Source organism: Lissotriton helveticus, chromosome 8, assembly GCF_964261635.1.
Source record: "Lissotriton helveticus chromosome 8, aLisHel1.1, whole genome shotgun sequence".
In the NCBI taxonomy this organism is placed as follows: Eukaryota; Metazoa; Chordata; class Amphibia; order Caudata; family Salamandridae; genus Lissotriton; species Lissotriton helveticus.
Genome location: NC_136069.1, coordinates 1,542,319,340 through 1,542,339,631, shown reverse-complemented (window position 1 = coordinate 1,542,339,631; position 20,292 = coordinate 1,542,319,340). Strand labels below are relative to the sequence as shown.

The 20,292-nt window shown below is 42.9% G+C and overlaps 21 non-coding genes across 21 annotated transcripts; all 21 read left to right on the top strand.

Moving 5' to 3' along the window:
- The first annotated feature begins 510 nt into the window (after positions 1–510).
- Positions 511–593, top strand: TRNAL-UAG (transfer RNA leucine (anticodon UAG)). The gene has a single exon. It is a non-coding gene; the product is annotated as a tRNA-Leu (tRNA).
- Positions 594–1,225: 632 nt separating this feature from the next.
- Positions 1,226–1,308, top strand: TRNAL-CAG (transfer RNA leucine (anticodon CAG)). The gene has a single exon. It is a non-coding gene; the product is annotated as a tRNA-Leu (tRNA).
- Positions 1,309–1,498: 190 nt separating this feature from the next.
- On the top strand, positions 1,499–1,581 carry TRNAL-AAG (transfer RNA leucine (anticodon AAG)). Its single transcript has one exon. It is a non-coding gene; the product is annotated as a tRNA-Leu (tRNA).
- Positions 1,582–4,702: 3,121 nt separating this feature from the next.
- Positions 4,703–4,785, top strand: TRNAL-UAG (transfer RNA leucine (anticodon UAG)). Its single transcript has one exon. It is a non-coding gene; the product is annotated as a tRNA-Leu (tRNA).
- A 632-nt stretch (positions 4,786–5,417) lies between these two features.
- TRNAL-CAG (transfer RNA leucine (anticodon CAG)) lies at positions 5,418–5,500 on the top strand. Its single transcript has one exon. It is a non-coding gene; the product is annotated as a tRNA-Leu (tRNA).
- A 192-nt stretch (positions 5,501–5,692) lies between these two features.
- On the top strand, positions 5,693–5,775 carry TRNAL-AAG (transfer RNA leucine (anticodon AAG)). The gene has a single exon. It is a non-coding gene; the product is annotated as a tRNA-Leu (tRNA).
- Positions 5,776–7,515: 1,740 nt separating this feature from the next.
- On the top strand, positions 7,516–7,598 carry TRNAL-CAG (transfer RNA leucine (anticodon CAG)). The gene has a single exon. It is a non-coding gene; the product is annotated as a tRNA-Leu (tRNA).
- A 189-nt stretch (positions 7,599–7,787) lies between these two features.
- TRNAL-AAG (transfer RNA leucine (anticodon AAG)) lies at positions 7,788–7,870 on the top strand. Its single transcript has one exon. It is a non-coding gene; the product is annotated as a tRNA-Leu (tRNA).
- Positions 7,871–8,896: 1,026 nt separating this feature from the next.
- Positions 8,897–8,979, top strand: TRNAL-UAG (transfer RNA leucine (anticodon UAG)). The gene has a single exon. It is a non-coding gene; the product is annotated as a tRNA-Leu (tRNA).
- A 632-nt stretch (positions 8,980–9,611) lies between these two features.
- Positions 9,612–9,694, top strand: TRNAL-CAG (transfer RNA leucine (anticodon CAG)). Its single transcript has one exon. It is a non-coding gene; the product is annotated as a tRNA-Leu (tRNA).
- Positions 9,695–9,884: 190 nt separating this feature from the next.
- TRNAL-AAG (transfer RNA leucine (anticodon AAG)) lies at positions 9,885–9,967 on the top strand. The gene has a single exon. It is a non-coding gene; the product is annotated as a tRNA-Leu (tRNA).
- A 1,740-nt stretch (positions 9,968–11,707) lies between these two features.
- On the top strand, positions 11,708–11,790 carry TRNAL-CAG (transfer RNA leucine (anticodon CAG)). The gene has a single exon. It is a non-coding gene; the product is annotated as a tRNA-Leu (tRNA).
- Positions 11,791–13,088: 1,298 nt separating this feature from the next.
- Positions 13,089–13,171, top strand: TRNAL-UAG (transfer RNA leucine (anticodon UAG)). The gene has a single exon. It is a non-coding gene; the product is annotated as a tRNA-Leu (tRNA).
- Positions 13,172–13,803: 632 nt separating this feature from the next.
- TRNAL-CAG (transfer RNA leucine (anticodon CAG)) lies at positions 13,804–13,886 on the top strand. The gene has a single exon. It is a non-coding gene; the product is annotated as a tRNA-Leu (tRNA).
- A 1,298-nt stretch (positions 13,887–15,184) lies between these two features.
- On the top strand, positions 15,185–15,267 carry TRNAL-UAG (transfer RNA leucine (anticodon UAG)). Its single transcript has one exon. It is a non-coding gene; the product is annotated as a tRNA-Leu (tRNA).
- A 632-nt stretch (positions 15,268–15,899) lies between these two features.
- TRNAL-CAG (transfer RNA leucine (anticodon CAG)) lies at positions 15,900–15,982 on the top strand. The gene has a single exon. It is a non-coding gene; the product is annotated as a tRNA-Leu (tRNA).
- Positions 15,983–16,174: 192 nt separating this feature from the next.
- On the top strand, positions 16,175–16,257 carry TRNAL-AAG (transfer RNA leucine (anticodon AAG)). The gene has a single exon. It is a non-coding gene; the product is annotated as a tRNA-Leu (tRNA).
- Positions 16,258–17,998: 1,741 nt separating this feature from the next.
- On the top strand, positions 17,999–18,081 carry TRNAL-CAG (transfer RNA leucine (anticodon CAG)). Its single transcript has one exon. It is a non-coding gene; the product is annotated as a tRNA-Leu (tRNA).
- Positions 18,082–18,270: 189 nt separating this feature from the next.
- TRNAL-AAG (transfer RNA leucine (anticodon AAG)) lies at positions 18,271–18,353 on the top strand. The gene has a single exon. It is a non-coding gene; the product is annotated as a tRNA-Leu (tRNA).
- A 1,026-nt stretch (positions 18,354–19,379) lies between these two features.
- On the top strand, positions 19,380–19,462 carry TRNAL-UAG (transfer RNA leucine (anticodon UAG)). The gene has a single exon. It is a non-coding gene; the product is annotated as a tRNA-Leu (tRNA).
- Positions 19,463–20,094: 632 nt separating this feature from the next.
- TRNAL-CAG (transfer RNA leucine (anticodon CAG)) lies at positions 20,095–20,177 on the top strand. Its single transcript has one exon. It is a non-coding gene; the product is annotated as a tRNA-Leu (tRNA).
- Positions 20,178–20,292: the final 115 nt, after the last annotated feature.

The window sequence follows — 20,292 nt, the reverse complement described above, 5'->3', positions numbered from 1 at the left end:
TGCAACGTTGGTATGCAGAACTTCACTCCTCAGCTAGTGAGGGTGAGTCCCAAGCCAGGGGCTAGAGAGCAAAAGAATGGATGTGCTCAGACGTTCCTTGCTAGGGACAGTTGATCTGAAACAAGGCCTGCTCTCTTGTTTCCAGCAAGGATCTAGAAATTCTGCATGAATCTGCAAGGCACATTGACAGCATAAATTTGCATAAACTGCCCCACCTTCTGCCTTCCTACTTCCTGAGCAATAGTTGTTTGTGTATAAAGAGAGAGGTCGCAGGCAAGATAATTTTGTGAGTAGGATACAGAACCCTAAATAGCTGGTGAGAGGTATAAGTTATTCTAAAAGCATAAAAACAGTACACCTGTGAAATGAAATGCTTTCATATGTGATCTTCTGTGTTTATTGTCCTGTGCAAAAAGTTGCACCTTGTGTTTGAAGGTTGAAATTATTTCAAGCTTGCATGGACGCAGAAATTTCTGAGTGACTTTTATACATTTCTTAGGACTCTTCACTGTCAGGATGGCCGAGTGGTCTAAGGCGCTGTGTTTAGGCTGCAGTCTCCTCTGGAGGCGTGGGTTCGAATCCCACTTCTGAAATGACTTTTGGAGATATAATCTTCTTCATCAGGATAACATCTGATGGAAGTTGCATCTGTTCGTCTTCACCTGGGATGTTATTCCGTCCTCGTCTAGTCAAGAAAGCTTGGGTTTCTCATATATTTCTGTTGTACAAAGTCTTGCTGATAAAGTGCAATCCTGGCCAAATGAGCTTAGGACCCATGTAAGAGCTCATCTAGAAGAGTCATGCTCTTGTATTCCCTGGCCAGACAGGCCATGCAAATTTGGAAGAATGCCAAGCACCTGGTAGACAGCTGTACTCCAGCACACTTACAGCAATGTCCTCAGGGCTGTGATCAGGGGCTGCTTAGATTTGTGTATTCCACCCTATGTTGTGACATTGAGCTCCCTTGTTGAATTTGCTTTAGTCAGCCAAGATATGGCTGTTGACTCAATTTCAAAGCAGCTTTGGGCCGTTCAAGTGGCTGGTGAATAGCACTTTCTCTTTGTACTCATTAAAGGTCTAAAGAGTTCTTCATAGGTACTGCTCTGTATGGATTGTTCAAAGATATGTTGGAAATGCTTATAATGGGATAAATAAATTGAGGGCATGCCTTTTCGGTACCCCACTTGCATGGCTGTCTGGCTTGTGGAAGGTGCTGCAATTGCAAGTCAGGATGGCCGAGTGGTCTAAGGCGCTGCGTTCAGGTCACAGTCTCTTCTGGAGGTGTGGGTTCAAATCCCACTTCTGACAAACCTGTGTTTAATCTTCTTTTTTCTAGAGGGAGAAAATCAGATAATTTCCCTCACATGGGCTTATATGGTTGTCTTTTTGGAAAAGTGCAGTGAGTTTTTTTTCTTGCTATAGCCACTCATGGCCTAAGATGTGTGTTTTTTTTGTTCACACTATCTTTCTCACTATGTAGATGAACAAGCAACATGTGGTCAGGATGGCCGAGTGGTCTAAGGCGCTGCATTAAGGCCGCAGTCTCTCCTGGAGGCGTGGGTTCGAATCCCACTTCTGACAAAACTTTAAGTCCATTTTGTCTCTGCGTTCCTTCAGAATCTCAGCTAAAAATTGGCAGTGCATATAATATCTGAATAAGTACCAAACTTCAGTTTCAACTGCAAATGAATTTGCCCAATTCTGTCTTCAAGCTCTTATAATATTCTTCTAGCACTAGTGGTGTTTTATGTGTTTTTTGGGGGGTGCCTAAAAAATCCCTTTTATTGAAAAAATGGCTTACATTCAGTCTTGTGATATTTTTGGTTTCCAATAAGTAGATTTTTAATTTTATGTAACCTCATTTTATAATGATCCATTCAAGAGATTTTTCCACTATGAAATGAAGAGCAAGGGGAAAGAGCACAAATGATAGAGCGAGTGAGTGAGATGGGGTGTTGAGGAAGGAGAGAATGAAACAAAGACAGAGTGAGTGAACGGCAGGTAGGCATAGAAGAGGAGACTAGAAGTGAAAGTGACTTGCTTTTCCCTGCTCTTGACCTCCCACCCATCTCAAACCAATCACAAACATACCTTCTATGCAACGTTGGTATGCAGAACTTCACTCCTCAGCCAGTGAGGGTGAGTCCCAAGCCAGGGGCTAGAGAGCAAAAGAATGGATGTGCTCAGACGTTCCTTGCTAGGGACAGTTGATCTGAAACAAGGCCTGCTCTCTTGTTTCCAGCAAGGATCTAGAAATTCTGCATGAATGTGCAAGGCACATTGACAGCATAAATTTGCATAAACTGCCCCACCTTCTGCCTTCCTACTTCCTGAACAGTAGTTGTTTGTGTATAGAGAGAAAGGTCGCAGGCAAGGTAATTTTGTGAGTAGGATACAGAACCCTAAATAGCTGGTGAGAGGTATAAGTTATTCTAAAAGCATAAAAACAGTACACCTGTGAAATGAAATGCTTTCATATGTGATCTGCTGTGTTTATTGTCCTGTGCAAAAAGATGCACCTTGTGTTTGAAGGTTGAAATTATTTCAAGCTTGCATGGACGCAGAAATTTCTGAGTGACTTTTATACATTTCTTAGGACTCTTCACTGTCAGGATGGCTGAGTGGTCTAAGGCGCTGTGTTTAGGCCGCAGTCTCCTCTGGAGGCGTGGGTTTGAATCCCACTTCTGAAATGACTTTAGGAGATATAATCTTCTTCATCAGGATAACATCTGATGGAAGTTGCTTCTGTTCGTCTTCACCTGGGACGTTATTCTGTCCTCGTCTAGTCAAGAGAGCTTGGGTTTCTCATATATTTCTGTTGTACAAAGTCTTGCTGATAAAGTGCAATCCTTACCAAATGAGCTTATGACCCATGTAAGAGCTCATCTAGAAGAGTCATGCTCTTGTATTCCCTCGCCAGACAGGCCATGCAAATTTGGAAGAATGCCAAGCACCTGGTAGACAGCTGTACTCCAGCACACTTACAGCAATGTCCTCAGGGCTGTGATCAGGGGCTGCTTAGATTTGCGTATTCCACCCTATGTTGTGACATTGAGCTCCCTTGTTGAATTTGCTTTAGTCAGCCAAGATGTGGCTGTTGACTCAATTTCAAAGCAGCTTTGCGCCGTTCAAGTGGCTGGTGAATAGCACTTTCTCTTTGTACGCTTTAAAGGTCTAAAGAGTTCTTCATAGGTACTGCTCTGTATGGATTGTTCAAAGATCTGTTGGAAATGCTTATAATGGGATAAATAAATTGAGGGCATGCCTTTTCGGTACCCCACTTGCATGGCTGTCTGGCTTGTGGAAGGTGCTGCAAATGCAAGTCAGGATGGCCGAGTGGTCTAAGGCGCTGCGTTCAGGTCGCAGTCTCTTCTGGAGGCGTGGATTCAAATGCCACTTCTGACAAACCTGTGTTTAATCTTCTTTTTTCTTGAGGGAGAAAATCAGATCATTTCCCTCACATGGGCTTATATGGTTGTCTTTTTGGAAAGTGCAGTGTTTTTTTTTCTTGCTATAGCCACTCATGGCCTAAGATGTGTGTTTTTTTTGTTCACACTATCTTTCTCACTATGTAGATGAACAAGCAACATGTGGTCAGGATGGCCGAGTGGTCTAAGGCACTTCGTTAAGGCCGCAGTCTCTCCTGGAGGCGTGGGTTCGAATCTCACTTCTGACAAAACTTTAAGTCCATTTTGTGTCTGCGTTCCTTCAGAATCTCAGCTAAAAATTGGCAGTGCATATAATATCTGAATAAGTACCAAACTTCAGTTTCAACTTCAAATGAATTTGCCCAATTCTGTCTTCAAGCTCTTATAATATTCTTCTAGCACTCGTGGTGTTTTATGTGTTTTTTGGGGGGTGCCTAAAAAATCCCTTTTATTGAAGAAATGGCTTACATTCAGTCTTGTGATATTTTTGGTTTCCAATAAGTAGATTTTTAATTTTATGTAACCTCATTTTCTAATGATCCATTCAAGAGATGTTTCCACTATGAAATGAAGAGCAAGGGGAAAGAGTATGAATGATAGAGCGAGTGAGTGAGATGGGGTGTTGAGGAAGGAGAGAATGAAACAAAGACAGAGTGAGTGAACGGCAGGTAGGCATAGAAAAGGAGACTAGAAGTGAAGGTGACTTGCTTTTCCCTGCTCTTGACCTCCCACCCATCTCAAACCAATCACAAACATACCTTCTATGCAACGTTGGTATGCAGAACTTCACTCCTCAGCCAGTGAGGGTGAGTCCCAAGCCAGGGGCTAGAGAGCAAAAGAATGGATGTGCTCAGACGTTCCTTGCTAGGGACAGTTGATCTGAAACAAGGCCTGCTCTCTTGTTTCCAGCAAGGATCTAGAAATTCTGCATGAATCTGCAAGGCACATTGACAGCATAAATGTGCATAAACTGCCCCACCTTCTGCCTTCCTACTTCCTGAGCAGTAGTTGTTTGTGTATGGAGAGAAAGGTCGCAGGCAAGGTAATTTTGTGAGTCGGATACAGAACCCTAAATAGCTGGTGAGAGGTATAAGTTATTCTAAAAGCATAAAAACAGTACACCTGTGAAATGAAATGCTTTCATATGTGATCTTCTGTGTTTATTGTCCTGTGCAAAAAGTTGCACCTTGTGTTTGAAGGTTGAAATTATTTCAAGCTTGCATGGACGCAGAAATTTCTGAGTGACTTTTATACATTTCTTAGGACTCTTCACTGTCAGGATGGCCGAGTGGTCTAAGGCGCTGTGTTTAGGCTGCAGTCTCCTCTGGAGGCGTGGGTTCGAATCCCACTTCTGAAATTACTTTTGGAGATATAATCTTCTTCATCAGGATAACATCTGATGGAAGTTGCATCTGTTCGTCTTCACCTGGGACGTTATTCCGTCCTCGTCTAGTCAAGAGAGCTTGGGTTTCTCATATATTTCTGTTGTACAAAGTCTTGCTGATAAAGTGCAATCCTTACCAAATGAGCTTAGGACCCATGTAAGAGCTCATCTAGAAGAGTCATGCTCTTGTATTCCCTGGCCAGACAGGCCATGCAAATTTGGAAGAATGCCAAGCACCTGGTAGACAGCTGTACTCCAGCACACTTACAGCAATGTCCTCAGGGCTGTGATCAGGGGCTGCTTAGATTTGTGTATTCCACCCTATGTTGTGACATTGAGCTCCCTTGTTGAATTTGCTTTAGTCAGCCAAGATATGGCTGTTGACTCAATTTCAAAGCAGCTTTGGGCCGTTCAAGTGGCTGGTGAATAGCACTTTCTCTTTGTACTCATTAAAGGTCTAAAGAGTTCTTCATAGGTACTGCTCTGTATGGATTGTTCAAAGATCTGTTGGAAATGCTTATAATGGGATAAATAAATTGAGGGCATGCCTTTTCGGTACCCCACTTGCATGGCTGTCTGGCTTGTGGAAAGTGCTGCATTTGCAAGTCAGGATGGCCTAGTGGTCTAAGGCGCTGCGTTCAGGTCGCAGTCTCTTCTGGAGGCGTGGGTTCAAATCCCACTTCTGACAAACCTGTGTTTAATCTTCGTTTTTCTAGAGGGAGAAAATCAGATCATTTCCCTCACATGGGCTTATATGGTTGTCTTTTTGGAAAAGTGCAGTGAGTTTTTTTTCTTGCTATAGCCACTCATGGCCTAAGATGTGTGTTTTCTTTTTGTTCACACTATCTTTCTCACTATGTAGATGAACAAGCAACATGTGGTCAGGATGGCCGAGTGGTCTAAGGCGCTGCGTTAAGGCCGCAGTCTCTCCTGGAGGCGTGGGTTCGAATCCCACTTCTGACAAAACTTTAAGTCCATTTTGTCTCTGCGTTCCTTCAGAATCTCAGCTAAAAATTGGCAGTGCATATAATATCTGAATAAGTACCAAACTTCAGTTTTAACTGCAAATGAATTTGCCCAATTCTGTCTTCAAGCTCGTATAATATTCTTCTAGCACTAGTGGTGTTTTATGTGTTTTTTGGGGGTGCCTAAAATATCCCTTTTATTGAAGAAATGGCTTACATTCAGTCTTGTGATATTTTTGGTTTCCAATAAGTAGATTTTTAATTTTATGTAACCTCATTTTCTAATGATCCATTCAAGAGATGTTTCCACTATGAAATGAAGAGCAAGGGGAAAGAGCACAAATGATAGAGCCAGTGAGTGAGATGGGGTGTTGAGGAAGGAGAGAATGAAACAAAGACAGAGTGAGTGAACGGCAGGTAGGCATAGAAGAGGAGACTAGAAGTGAGGGTGACTTGCTTTTCCCTGCTCTTGACCTCCCACCCATCTCAAACCAATCACAAACATACCTTCTATTCAACGTTGGTATGCAGAACTTCACTCCTCAGCCAGTGAGGGTGAGTCCCAAGCCAGGGGCTAGAGAGCAAAAGAATGGATGTGCTCAGACGTTCCTTGCTAGGGACAGTTGATCTGAAACAAGGCCTGCTCTCTTGTTTCCAGCAAGGATCTAGAAATTCTGCATGAATCTGCAAGGCACATTGACAGCATAAATTTGCATAAACTGCCCCACCTTCTGCCTTCCTACTTCCTGAGCAGTAGTTGTTTGTGTATAAAGAGAGAGGTCGCAGGCAAGGTAATTTTGTGAGTAGGATACAGAACCCTAAATAGCTGGTGAGAGGTATAAGTTATTCTAAAAGCATAAAAACAGTACACCTGTGAAATGAAATGCTTTCATATGTGATCTTCTGTGTTTATTGTCCTGTGCAAAAAGTTGCACCTTGTGTTTGAAGGTTGAAATTATTTCAAGCTTGCATGGACGCAGAAATTTCTGAGTGACTTTTATACATTTCTTAGGACTCTTCACTGTCAGGATGGCCGAGTGGTCTAAGGCCCTGTGTTTAGGCTGCAGTCTCCTCTGGAGGTGTGGGTTCGAATCCCACTTCAGAAATGACTTTTGGAGGTATAATCTTCTTCATCAGGATAACATCTGATGGAAGTTGCATCTGTTCGTCTTCACCTGGGACGTTATTCCGTCCTCGTCTAGTCAAGAGAGCTTGGGTTTCTCATATATTTCTGTTGTACAAAGTCTTGCTCATAAAGTGCAATCCTTACCAAATGAGCTTAGGACCCATGTAAAAGCTCATCTAGAAGAGTCATGCTCTTGTATTCCCTGGCCAGACAGGCCATGCAAATTTGGAAGAATGCCAAGCACCTGGTAGACAGCTGTACTCCAGCACACTTACAGCAATGTCCTTAGGGCTGTGATCAGGGGCTGCTTAGATTTGCGTATTCCACCCTATGTTGTGACATTGAGCTCCCTTGTTGAATTTGCTTTAGTCAGCCAAGATGTGGCTGTTGACTCAATTTCAAAGCAGCTTTGGGCCGTTCAAGTGGCTGGTGAATAGCACTTTCTCTTTGTACGCTTTAAAGGTCTAAAGAGTTCTTCATAGGTACTGCTCTGTATGGATTGTTCAAAGATCTGTTGGAAATGCTTATAATGGGATGAATAAATTGAGGGCATGCCTTTTCGGTACCCCACTTGCATGGCTGTCTGGCTTGTGGAAGGTGCTGCAAATGCAAGTCAGGATGGCCGAGTGGTCTAAGGCGCTGCGTTCAGGTCGCAGTCTCTTCTGGAGGCGTGGGTTCAAATCCCACTTCTGACAAACCTATGTTTAATCTTCTATTTTCTTGAGGGAGAAAATCAGATCATTTCCCTCACATGGGCTTATATGGTTGTCTTTTTGGAAAAGTGCAGTGAGTTTTTTTCTTGCTATAGCCACTTATGGCCTAAGATGTGTGTTTTTTTTGTTCACACTATCTTTCTCACTATGTAAATGGACAAGCAACATGTGGTCAGGATGGCCGAGTGGTCTAAGGTGCTGCGTTAAGGCCGCAGTCTCTCCTGGAGGCGTGGGTTCAAATCCCACTTCTGACAAAACTTTAAGTCCATTTTGTCTCTGCGTTCCTTCAGAATCTCAGCTAAAAATTGGCAGTGCATACAATATCTGAATAAGTACCAAACTTCAGTTTCAACTGCAAATGAATTTGCCCAATTCTGTCTTCAAGCTCTTATAATATTCTTCTAGCACTAGTGGCGTTTTATGTGTTTTTTGGGGGGTGCCTAAAAAATCCCTTTTATTGAAGAAATGGCTTACATTCAGTCTTGTGATATTTTTGGTTTCCAATAAGTAGATTTTTAATTTTATGTAACCTCATTTTATAATGATCCATTCAAGAGATTTTTCCACTATGAAATGAAGAGCAAGGGGAAAGAGCACAAATGATAGAGCGAGTGAGTGAGATGGGGTGTTGAGGAAGGAGAGAATGAAACAAAGACAGAGTGAGTGAACGGCAGGGAGGCATAGAAGAGGAGACTAGAAGTGAAAGTGACTTGCTTTTCACTGCTCTTGACCTCCCACCCATCTCAAACCAATCACAAACATACCTTCTATGCAACGTTGGTATGCAGAACTTCACTCCTCAGCCAGTGAGGGTGAGTCCCAAGCCAGGGGCTAGAGAGCAAAAGAATGGATGTGCTCAGACGTTCCTTGCTAGGGACAGTTGATCTGAAACAAGGCCTGCTCTCTTGTTTCCAGCAAGGATCTAGAAATTCTGCATGAATCTGCAAGGCACATTGACAGCATAAATTTGCATAAACTGCCCCACCTTCTGCCTTCCTACTTCCTGAGCAGTAGTTGTTTGTGTATAAAGAGAGAGGTCGCAGGCAAGGTAATTTTGTGAGTAGGATACAGAACCCTAAATAGCTGGTGAGAGGTATAAGTTATTCTAAAAGCATAAAAACAGTACACCTGTGAAATGAAATGCTTTCATATGTGATCTTCTGTGTTTATTGTCCTGTGCAAAAAGTTGCACCTTGTGTTTGAAGGTTGAAATTATTTCAAGCTTGCATGGACGCAGAAATTTCTGAGTGACTTTTATACATTTCTTAGGACTCTCCACTGTCAGGATGGCCGAGTGGTCTAAGGCGCTGTGTTTAGGCCGCAGTCTCCTCTGGAGGCGTGGGTTCGAATCCCACTTCTGACATGACTTTTGGAGATATAATCTTCTTCATCAGGATAACATCTGATGGAAGTTGCATCTGTTCGTCTTCACCTGGGACGTTATTCCGTCCTGGTCTAGTCAAGAGAGATTGGGTTTCTCATATATTTCTGTTGTACAAAGTCTTGCTGATAAAGTGCAATCCTTACCAAATGAGCTTAGGACCCATGTAAGAGCTCATCTAGAAGAGTCACGCTCTTGTATTCCCTGGCCAGACAGGCCATGCAAATTTGGAAGAATGCCAAGCACCTGGTAGACAGCTGTACTCCAGCACACTTACAGCAATGTCCTCAGGGCTGTGATCAGGGGCTGCTTAGATTTGCGTATTCCACCCTATTTTGTGACATTGAGCTCCCTTGTTGAATTTGCTTTAGTCAGCCAAGATGTGGCTGATGACTCAATTTCAAAGCAGCTTTGGGCCGTTCAAGTGGCTGGTGAATAGCACTTTCTCTTTGTACGCTTTAAAGGTCTAAAGAGTTCTTCATAGGTACTGCTCTGTATGGATTGTTCAAAGATCTGTTGGAAATGCTTATAATGGGATAAATAAATTGAGGGCATGCCTTTTCGGTACCAAACTTGCATGGCTGTCTGGCTTGTGGAAGGTGATGCAAATGCAAGTCAGGATGGCCTAGTGGTCTAAGGCGCTGTGTTCAGGGCGCAGTCTCTTCTGGAGGCGTGGGTTCAAATCCCACTTCTGACAAACCTGTGTTTAATCTTCTTTTTTTCTTGAGGGAGCAAATCAGATCATTTCCCTCACATGGGCTTATATGGTTGTCTTTTTGGAAAAGTGCAGTGAGTTTTTTTCTTGCTATAGCCACTCATGGCCTAAGATGTGTGTTTTTTTTGTTCACACTATCTTTCTCACTATGTAGATGAACAAGCAACATGTGGTCAGAATGGCTGAGTGGTCTAAGGTGCTGCGTTAAGGCCGCAGTCTCTCCTGGAGGCGTGGGTTCGAATCCCACTTCTGACAAAAGTTTAAGTCCATTTTGTCTCTGCGTTCCTTCAGATTCTCAGCTAAAAATTGGCAGTGCATATAATATCTGAATAAGTACCAAACTTCAGTTTCAACTGCAAATGAATTTGCCCAATTCTGTCTTCAAGCTCTTATAATATTCTTCTAGCACTAGTGGTGTTTTATGTGTTTTTTGGGGGTGCCTAAAAAATCCCTTTTATTGAAGAAATGGCTTACATTCAGTCTTGTGATATTTTTGGTTTCCAATAAGTAGATTTTTAATTTTATGTAACCTCATTTTCTAATGATCCATTCAAGAGATGTTTCCACTATGAAATGAAGAGCAAGGGGAAAGAGCACAAATGATAGAGCGAGTAAGTGAGATGGGGTGTTGAGGAAGGAGAGAATGAAACAAAGACAGAGTGAGTGAACGGCAGGTAGGCATAGAAGAGGAGACTAGAAGTAAAAGTGACTTGCTTTTCCCTGCTCTTGACCTCCCACCCATCTCAAACCAATCACAAACATACCTTCTATGCAACGTTGGTATGCAGAACTTCACTCCTCAGCCAGTGAGGGTGAGTCCCAAGCCAGGGGCTAGAGAGCAAAAGAATGGATGTGCTCGAACGTTCCTTGCTAGGGACAGTTGATCTGAAACAAGGCCTGCTCTCTTGTTTCCAGCAAGGATCTAGAAATTCTGCATGAATCTGCAAGGCACATTGACAGCATAAATTTGCATAAACTGCCCCACCTTCTGCCTTCCTACTTCCTGAGCAGTAGTTGTTAGTGTATAAAGAGAGAGGTCGCAGGCAAGATCATTTTGTGAGTAGGATACAGAACCCTAAATAGCTGGTGAGAGGTATAAGTTATTCTAAAAGCATAAAAACAGTACACCTGTGAAATGAAATGCTTTCATATGTGATCTTCTGTGTTTATTGTCCTGTGCAAAAAGTTGCACCTTGTGTTTGAAGGTTGAAATTATTTCAAGCTTGCATGGACGCAGAAATTTCTGAGTGACTTTTATACATTTCTTAGGACTCTTCACTGTCAGGATGGCCGAGTGGTCTAAGGCCCTGTGTTTAGGCTGCAGTCTCCACTGGAGGCGTGGGTTCGAATCCCACTTCTGAAATGACTTTTGGAGATATAATCTTCTTCATCAGGATAACATCTGATGGAAGTTGCATCTGTTCGTCTTCACCTGGGACGTTATTCCGTCCTCGTCTAGTCAAGAGAGCTTGGGTTTCTCATATATTTCTGTTGTACAAAGTCTTGCTGATAAAGGGCAATCCTTACCAAATGAGCTTAGGGCCCATGTAAGAGCTCATCTAGAAGAGTCATGCTCTTGTATTCCCTGGCCAGACAGGCCATGCAAATTTGGAAGAATGCCAAGCACCTGGTAGACAGCTGTACTCCAGCACACTTACAGCAATGTCCTCAGGGCTGTGATCAGGGGCTGCTTAGATTTGCGTATTCCACCCTATGTTGTGACATTGAGCTCCCTTGTTGAATTTGCTATAGTCAGCCAAGATGTGGCTGTTGACTCAATTTCAAAGCAGCTTTGGGCCGTTCAAGTGGCTGGTGAATAGCACTTTCTCTTTGTACGCTTTAAAGGTCTAAAGAGTTCTTCATAGGTACTGCTCTGTATGGATTGTTCAAAGATCTGTTGGAAATGCTTATAATGGGATAAATAAATTGAGGGCATGCCTTTTCGGTACCAAACTTGCATGGCTGTCTGGCTTGTGGAAGGTGCTGCAAATGCAAGTCAGGATGGCCGAGTGGTCTAAGGCGCTGCGTTCAGGTCGCTGTCTCTTCTGGAGGCGTGGGTTCAAATCCCACTTCTGACAAACCTGTGTTTAATCTTCTTTTTTCTTGAGGGAGAAAATCAGATCATTTCCCTCACATGGGCTTATATGGTTGTCTTTTTGGAAAAGTGCAGTGAGTTTTTTTCTTGCTATAGCCACTTATGGCCTAAGATGTGTGTTTTTTTTGTTCACACTATCTTTCTCACTATGTAGATGGACAAGCAACATGTGGTCAGGATGACCGGGTGGTCTAAGGCGCTGCGTTAAGGCCGCAGTCTCTCCTGGAGGTGTGGGTTCGAATCTCACTTCTGACAAAACTTTAAGTCCATTTTGTCTCTTCGTTCCTTCAGAATCTCAGCTAAAAATTGGCAGTGCATATAATATCTGAATAAGTACCAAACTTCAGTTTCAACTGCAAATGAATTTGCCCAATTCTGTCTTCAAGCTCTTATAATATTCTTCTAGCACTAGTGGTGTTTTATGTGTTTTTTGGGGGGTGCCTAAAAAATCCCTTTTATTGAAGAAATGGCTTACATTCAGTCTTGTGATATTTTTGGTTTCCAATAAGTAGATTTTTAATTTTATGTAACCTCATTTTCTAATGATCCATTCAAGAGATGTTTCCACTATGAAATGAAGAGCAAGGGGAAAGAGCACAAATGATAGAGCCAGTGAGTGAGATGGGGTGTTGAGGAAGGAGAGAATGAAACAAAGACAGAGTGAGTGAACGGCAGGTAGGCATAGAAGAGGAGACTAGAAGTGAAGGTGACTTGCTTTTCCCTGCTCTTGACCTCCCACCCATCTCAAACCAATCACAAACATACCTTCTATGCAACGTTGGTATGCAGAACTTCACTCCTCAGCTAGTGAGGGTGAGTCCCAAGCCAGGGGCTAGAGAGCAAAAGAATGGATGTGCTCAGACGTTCCTTGCTAGGGACAGTTGATCTGAAACAAGGCCTGCTCTCTTGTTTCCAGCAAGGATCTAGAAATTCTGCATGAATCTGCAAGGCACATTGACAGCATAAATTTGCATAAACTGCCCCACCTTCTGCCTTCCTACTTCCTGAGCAATAGTTGTTTGTGTATAAAGAGAGAGGTCGCAGGCAAGGTAATTTTGTGAGTCGGATACAGAACCCTAAATAGCTGGTGAGAGGTATAAGTTATTCTAAAAGCATAAAAACAGTACACCTGTGAAATGAAATGCTTTCATATGTGATCTTCTGTGTTTATTGTCCTGTGCAAAAAGTTGCACCTTGTGTTTGAAGGTTGAAATTATTTCAAGCTTGCATGGACGCAGAAATTTCTGAGTGACTTTTATACATTTCTTAGGACTCTTCACTGTCAGGATGGCCGAGTGGTCTAAGGCGCTGTGTTTAGGCTGCAGTCTCCTCTGGAGGCGTGGGTTCGAATCCCACTTCTGAAATGACTTTTGGAGATATAATCTTCTTCATCAGGATAACATCTGATGGAAGTTGCATCTGTTCGTCTTCACCTGGGACGTTATTCCGTCCTGGTCTAGTCAAGAGAGATTGGGTTTCTCATATATTTCTGTTGTACAAAGTCTTGCTGATAAAGTGCAATCCTTACCAAATGAGCTTAGGACCCATGTAAGAGCTCATCTAGAAGAGTCACGCTCTTGTATTCCCTGGCCAGACAGGCCATGCAAATTTGGAAGAATGCCAAGCACCTGGTAGACAGCTGTACTCCAGCACACTTACAGCAATGTCCTCAGGGCTGTGATCAGGGGCTGCTTAGATTTGCGTATTCCACCCTATTTTGTGACATTGAGCTCCCTTGTTGAATTTGCTTTAGTCAGCCAAGATGTGGCTGATGACTCAATTTCAAAGCAGCTTTGGGCCGTTCAAGTGGCTGGTGAATAGCACTTTCTCTTTGTACGCTTTAAAGGTCTAAAGAGTTCTTCATAGGTACTGCTCTGTATGGATTGTTCAAAGATCTGTTGGAAATGCTTATAATGGGATAAATAAATTGAGGGCATGCCTTTTCGGTACCAAACTTGCATGGCTGTCTGGCTTGTGGAAGGTGATGCAAATGCAAGTCAGGATGGCCTAGTGGTCTAAGGCGCTGTGTTCAGGTCGCAGTCTCTTCTGGAGGCGTGGGTTCAAATCCCACTTCTGACAAACCTGTGTTTAATCTTCTTTTTTTCTTGAGGGAGCAAATCAGATCATTTCCCTCACATGGGCTTATATGGTTGTCTTTTTGGAAAGTGCAGTGTTTTTTTTTCTTGCTATAGCCACTCATGGCCTAAGATGTGTGTTTTTTTTGTTCACACTATCTTTCTCACTATGTAGATGAACAAGCAACATGTGGTCAGGATGGCCGAGTGGTCTAAGGCACTTCGTTAAGGCCGCAGTCTCTCCTGGAGGCGTGGGTTCGAATCTCACTTCTGACAAAACTTTAAGTCCATTTTGTGTCTGCGTTCCTTCAGAATCTCAGCTAAAAATTGGCAGTGCATATAATATCTGAATAAGTACCAAACTTCAGTTTCAACTGCAAATGAATTTGCCCAATTCTGTCTTCAAGCTCTTATAATATTCTTCTAGCACTCGTGGTGTTTTATGTGTTTTTTGGGGGGTGCCTAAAAAATCCCTTTTATTGAAGAAATGGCTTACATTCAGTCTTGTGATATTTTTGGTTTCCAATAAGTAGATTTTTAATTTTATGTAACCTCATTTTCTAATGATCCATTCAAGAGATGTTTCCACTATGAAATGAAGAGCAAGGGGAAAGAGTACGAATGATAGAGCGAGTGAGTGAGATGGGGTGTTGAGGAAGGAGAGAATGAAACAAAGACAGAGTGAGTGAACGGCAGGTAGGCATAGAAAAGGAGACTAGAAGTGAAGGTGACTTGCTTTTCCCTGCTCTTGACCTCCCACCCATCTCAAACCAATCACAAACATACCTTCTATGCAACGTTGGTATGCAGAACTTCACTCCTCAGCCAGTGAGGGTGAGTCCCAAGCCAGGGGCTAGAGAGCAAAAGAATGGATGTGCTCAGACGTTCCTTGCTAGGGACAGTTGATCTGAAACAAGGCCTGCTCTCTTGTTTCCAGCAAGGATCTAGAAATTCTGCATGAATCTGCAAGGCACATTGACAGCATAAATGTGCATAAACTGCCCCACCTTCTGCCTTCCTACTTCCTGAGCAGTAGTTGTTTGTGTATGGAGAGAAAGGTCGCAGGCAAGGTAATTTTGTGAGTCGGATACAGAACCCTAAATAGCTGGTGAGAGGTATAAGTTATTCTAAAAGCATAAAAACAGTACACCTGTGAAATGAAATGCTTTCATATGTGATCTTCTGTGTTTATTGTCCTGTGCAAAAAGTTGCACCTTGTGTTTGAAGGTTGAAATTATTTCAAGCTTGCATGGACGCAGAAATTTCTGAGTGACTTTTATACATTTCTTAGGACTCTTCACTGTCAGGATGGCCGAGTGGTCTAAGGCGCTGTGTTTAGGCTGCAGTCTCCTCTGGAGGCGTGGGTTCGAATCCCACTTCTGAAATTACTTTTGGAGATATAATCTTCTTCATCAGGATAACATCTGATGGAAGTTGCATCTGTTCGTCTTCACCTGGGACGTTATTCTGTCCTCGTCTAGTCAAGAGAGCTTGGGTTTCTCATATATTTCTGTTGTACAAAGTCTTGCTGATAAAGTGCAATCCTTACCAAATGAGCTTAGGACCCATGTAAGAGCTCATCTAGAAGAGTCATGCTCTTGTATTCCCTGGCCAGACAGGCCATGCAAATTTGGAAGAATGCCAAGCACCTGGTAGACAGCTGTACTCCAGCACACTTACAGCAATGTCCTCAGGGCTGTGATCAGGGGCTGCTTAGATTTGTGTATTCCACCCTATGTTGTGACATTGAGCTCCCTTGTTGAATTTGCTTTAGTCAGCCAAGATATGGCTGTTGACTCAATTTCAAAGCAGCTTTGGGCCGTTCAAGTGGCTGGTGAATAGCACTTTCTCTTTGTACTCATTAAAGGTCTAAAGAGTTCTTCATAGGTACTGCTCTGTATGGATTGTTCAAAGATCTGTTGGAAATGCTTATAATGGGATAAATAAATTGAGGGCATGCCTTTTCGGTACCCCACTTGCATGGCTGTCTGGCTTGTGGAAGGTGCTGCATTTGCAAGTCAGGATGGCCTAGTGGTCTAAGGCGCTGCGTTCAGGTCGCAGTCTCTTCTGGAGGCGTGGGTTCAAATCCCACTTCTGACAAACCTGTGTTTAATCTTCGTTTTTCTAGAGGGAGAAAATCAGATCATTTCCCTCACATGGGCTTATATGGTTGTCTTTTTGGAAAAGTGCAGTGAGTTTTTTTTCTTGCTATAGCCACTCATGGCCTAAGATGTGTGTTTTCTTTTTGTTCACACTATCTTTCTCACTATGTAGATGAACAAGCAACATGTGGTCAGGATGGCCGAGTGGTCTAAGGCGCTGCGTTAAGGCCGCAGTCTCTCCTGGAGGCGTGGGTTCGAATCCCACTTCTGACAAAACTTTAAGTCCATTTTGTCTCTGCGTTCCTTCAGAAGCTCAGCTAAAAATTGGCAGTGCATATAATATCTGAATAAGTACCAAACTTCAGTTTTAACTGCAAATGAATTTGCCCAATTCTGTCTTCAAGCTCGTATAATATTCTTCTAGCACTAGTGGTGTTTTATGTGTTTTTTGGGGGGTGCCTAAAATATCCCTTTTATTGAAGAAATGGCTTACATTCAGTCTTGTGATATTTTTGGTTTCCAATAAGTAGATTTTTAATTTTATGTAACCTCATTTTCTAATGATCCATTCAAGAGATGTTTCCACTATGAAATGAAGAGCAAGGGGAAAGAGCACAAATGATAGAGCCAGTGAGTGAGATGGGGTGTTGAGGAAGGAGAGAATGAAACAAAGACAGAGTGAGTGAACGGCAGGTAGGCATAGAAGAGGAGACTAGAAGTGAGGGTGACTTGCTTTTCCCTGCTCTTGACCTCCCACCCATCTCAAACCAATCACAAACATACCTTCTATTCAACGTTGGTATGCAGAACTTCACTCCTCAGCCAGTGAGGGTGAGTCCCAAGCCAGGGGCTAGAGAGCAAAAGAATGGATGTGCTCAGACGTTCCTTGCTAGGGACAGTTGATCTGAAACAAGGCCTGCTCTCTTGTTTCCAGCAAGGATCTAGAAATTCTGCATGAATCTGCAAGGCACATTGACAGCATAAATTTGCATAAACTGCCCCACCTTCTGCCTTCCTACTTCCTGAGCAGTAGTTGTTTGTGTATAAAGAGAGAGGTCGCAGGCAAGGTAATTTTGTGAGTAGGATACAGAACCCTAAATAGCTGGTGAGAGGTATAAGTTATTCTAAAAGCATAAAAACAGTACACCTGTGAAATGAAATGCTTTCATATGTGATCTTCTGTGTTTATTGTCCTGTGCAAAAAGTTGCACCTTGTGTTTGAAGGTTGAAATTATTTCAAGCTTGCATGGACGCAGAAATTTCTGAGTGACTTTTATACATTTCTTAGGACTCTTCACTGTCAGGATGGCCGAGTGGTCTAAGGCCCTGTGTTTAGGCTGCAGTCTCCTCTGGAGGCGTGGGTTCGAATCCCACTTCTGAAATGACTTTTGGAGGTATAATCTTCTTCATCAGGATAACATCTGATGGAAGTTGCATCTGTTCGTCTTCACCTGGGACGTTATTCCGTCCTCGTCTAGTCAAGAGAGCTTGGGTTTCTCATATATTTCTGTTGTACAAAGTCTTGCTGATAAAGTGCAATCCTTACCAAATGAGCTTAGGACCCATGTAAAAGCTCATCTAGAAGAGTCATGCTCTTGTATTCCCTGGCCAGACAGGCCATGCAAATTTGGAAGAATGCCAAGCACCTGGTAGACAGCTGTACTCCAGCACACTTACAGCAATGTCCTTAGGGCTGTGATCAGGGGCTGCTTAGATTTGCGTATTCCACCCTATGTTGTGACATTGAGCTCCCTTGTTGAATTTGCTTTAGTCAGCCAAGATGTGGCTGTTGACTCAATTTCAAAGCAGCTTTGGGCCGTTCAAGTGGCTGGTGAATAGCACTTTCTCTTTGTACGCTTTAAAGGTCTAAAGAGTTCTTCATAGGTACTGCTCTGTATGGATTGTTCAAAGATCTGTTGGAAATGCTTATAATGGGATGAATAAATTGAGGGCATGCCTTTTCGGTACCCCACTTGCATGGCTGTCTGGCTTGTGGAAGGTGCTGCAAATGCAAGTCAGGATGGCCGAGTGGTCTAAGGCGCTGCGTTCAGGTCGCAGTCTCTTCTGGAGGCGTGGGTTCAAATCCCACTTCTGACAAACCTATGTTTAATCTTCTATTTTCTTGAGGGAGAAAATCAGATCATTTCCCTCACATGGGCTTATATGGTTGTCTTTTTGGAAAAGTGCAGTGAGTTTTTTTCTTGCTATAGCCACTTATGGCCTAAGATGTGTGTTTTTTTTGTTCACACTATCTTTCTCACTATGTAAATGGACAAGCAACATGTGGTCAGGATGGCCGAGTGGTCTAAGGTGCTGCGTTAAGGCCGCAGTCTCTCCTGGAGGCGTGGGTTCAAATCCCACTTCTGACAAAACTTTAAGTCCATTTTGTCTCTGCGTTCCTTCAGAATCTCAGCTAAAAATTGGCAGTGCATACAATATCTGAATAAGTACCAAACTTCAGTTTCAACTGCAAATGAATTTGCCCAATTCTGTCTTCAAGCTCTTATAATATTCTTCTAGCACTAGTGGTGTTTTATGTGTTTTTTGGGGGGTGCCTAAAAAATCCCTTTTATTGAAGAAATGGCTTACATTCAGTCTTGTGATATTTTTGGTTTCCAATAAGTAGATTTTTAATTTTATGTAACCTCATTTTATAATGATCCATTCAAGAGATTTTTCCACTATGAAATGAAGAGCAAGGGGAAAGAGCACAAATGATAGAGCGAGTGAGTGAGATGGGGTGTTGAGGAAGGAGAGAATGAAACAAAGACAGAGGGAGTGAACGGCAGGGAGGCATAGAAGAGGAGACTAGAAGTGAAAGTGACTTGCTTTTCCCTGCTCTTGACCTCCCACCCATCTCAAACCAATCACAAACATACCTTCTATGCAACGTTGGTATGCAGAACTTCACTCCTCAGCCAGTGAGGGTGAGTCCCAAGCCAGGGGCTAGAGAGCAAAAGAATGGATGTGCTCAGACGTTCCTTGCTAGGGACAGTTGATCTGAAACAAGGCCTGCTCTCTTGTTTCCAGCAAGGATCTAGAAATTCTGCATGAATCTGCAAGGCACATTGACAGCATACATTTGCATAAACTGCCCCACCTTCTGCCTTCCTACTTCCTGAGCAGTAGTTGTTTGTGTATAAAGAGAGAGGTCGCAGGCAAGGTAATTTTGTGAGTAGGATACAGAACCCTAAATAGCTGGTGAGAGGTATAAGTTATTCTAAAAGCATAAAAACAGAACACCTGTGAAATGAAATGCTTTCATATGTGATCTTCTGTGTTTATTGTCCTGTGCAAAAAGTTGCACCTTGTGTTTGAAGGTTGAAATTATTTCAAGCTTGCATGGACGCAGAAATTTCTGAGTGACTTTTATACATTTCTTAGGACTCTCCACTGTCAGGATGGCCGAGTGGTCTAAGGCGCTGTGTTTAGGCCGCAGTCTCCTCTGGAGGCGTGGGTTCGAATCCCACTTCTGACATGACTTTTGGAGATATAATCTTCTTCATCAGGATAACATCTGATGGAAGTTGCATCTGTTCGTCTTCACCTGGGACGTTATTCCGTCCTGGTCTAGTCAAGAGAGATTGGGTTTCTCATATATTTCTGTTGTACAAAGTCTTGCTGATAAAGTGCAATCCTTACCAAATGAGCTTAGGACCCATGTAAGAGCTCATCTAGAAGAGTCACGCTCTTGTATTCCCTGGCCAGACAGGCCATGCAAATTTGGAAGAATGCCAAGCACCTGGTAGACAGCTGTACTCCAGCACACTTACAGCAATGTCCTCAGGGCTGTGATCAGGGGCTGCTTAGATTTGCGTATTCCACCCTATTTTGTGACATTGAGCTCCCTTGTTGAATTTGCTTTAGTCAGCCAAGATGTGGCTGATGACTCAATTTCAAAGCAGCTTTGGGCCGTTCAAGTGGCTGGTGAATAGCACTTTCTCTTTGTACGCTTTAAAGGTCTAAAGAGTTCTTCATAGGTACTGCTCTGTATGGATTGTTCAAAGATCTGTTGGAAATGCTTATAATGGGATAAATAAATTGAGGGCATGCCTTTTCGGTACCAAACTTGCATGGCTGTCTGGCTTGTGGAAGGTGATGCAAATGCAAGTCAGGATGGCCTAGTGGTCTAAGGCGCTGTGTTCAGGTCGCAGTCTCTTCTGGAGGCGTGGGTTCAAATCCCACTTCTGACAAACCTGTGTTTAATCTTCTTTTTTTCTTGAGGGAGCAAATCAGATCATTTCCCTCACATGGGCTTATATGGTTGTCTTTTTGGAAAAGTGCAGTGAGTTTTTTTCTTGCTATAGC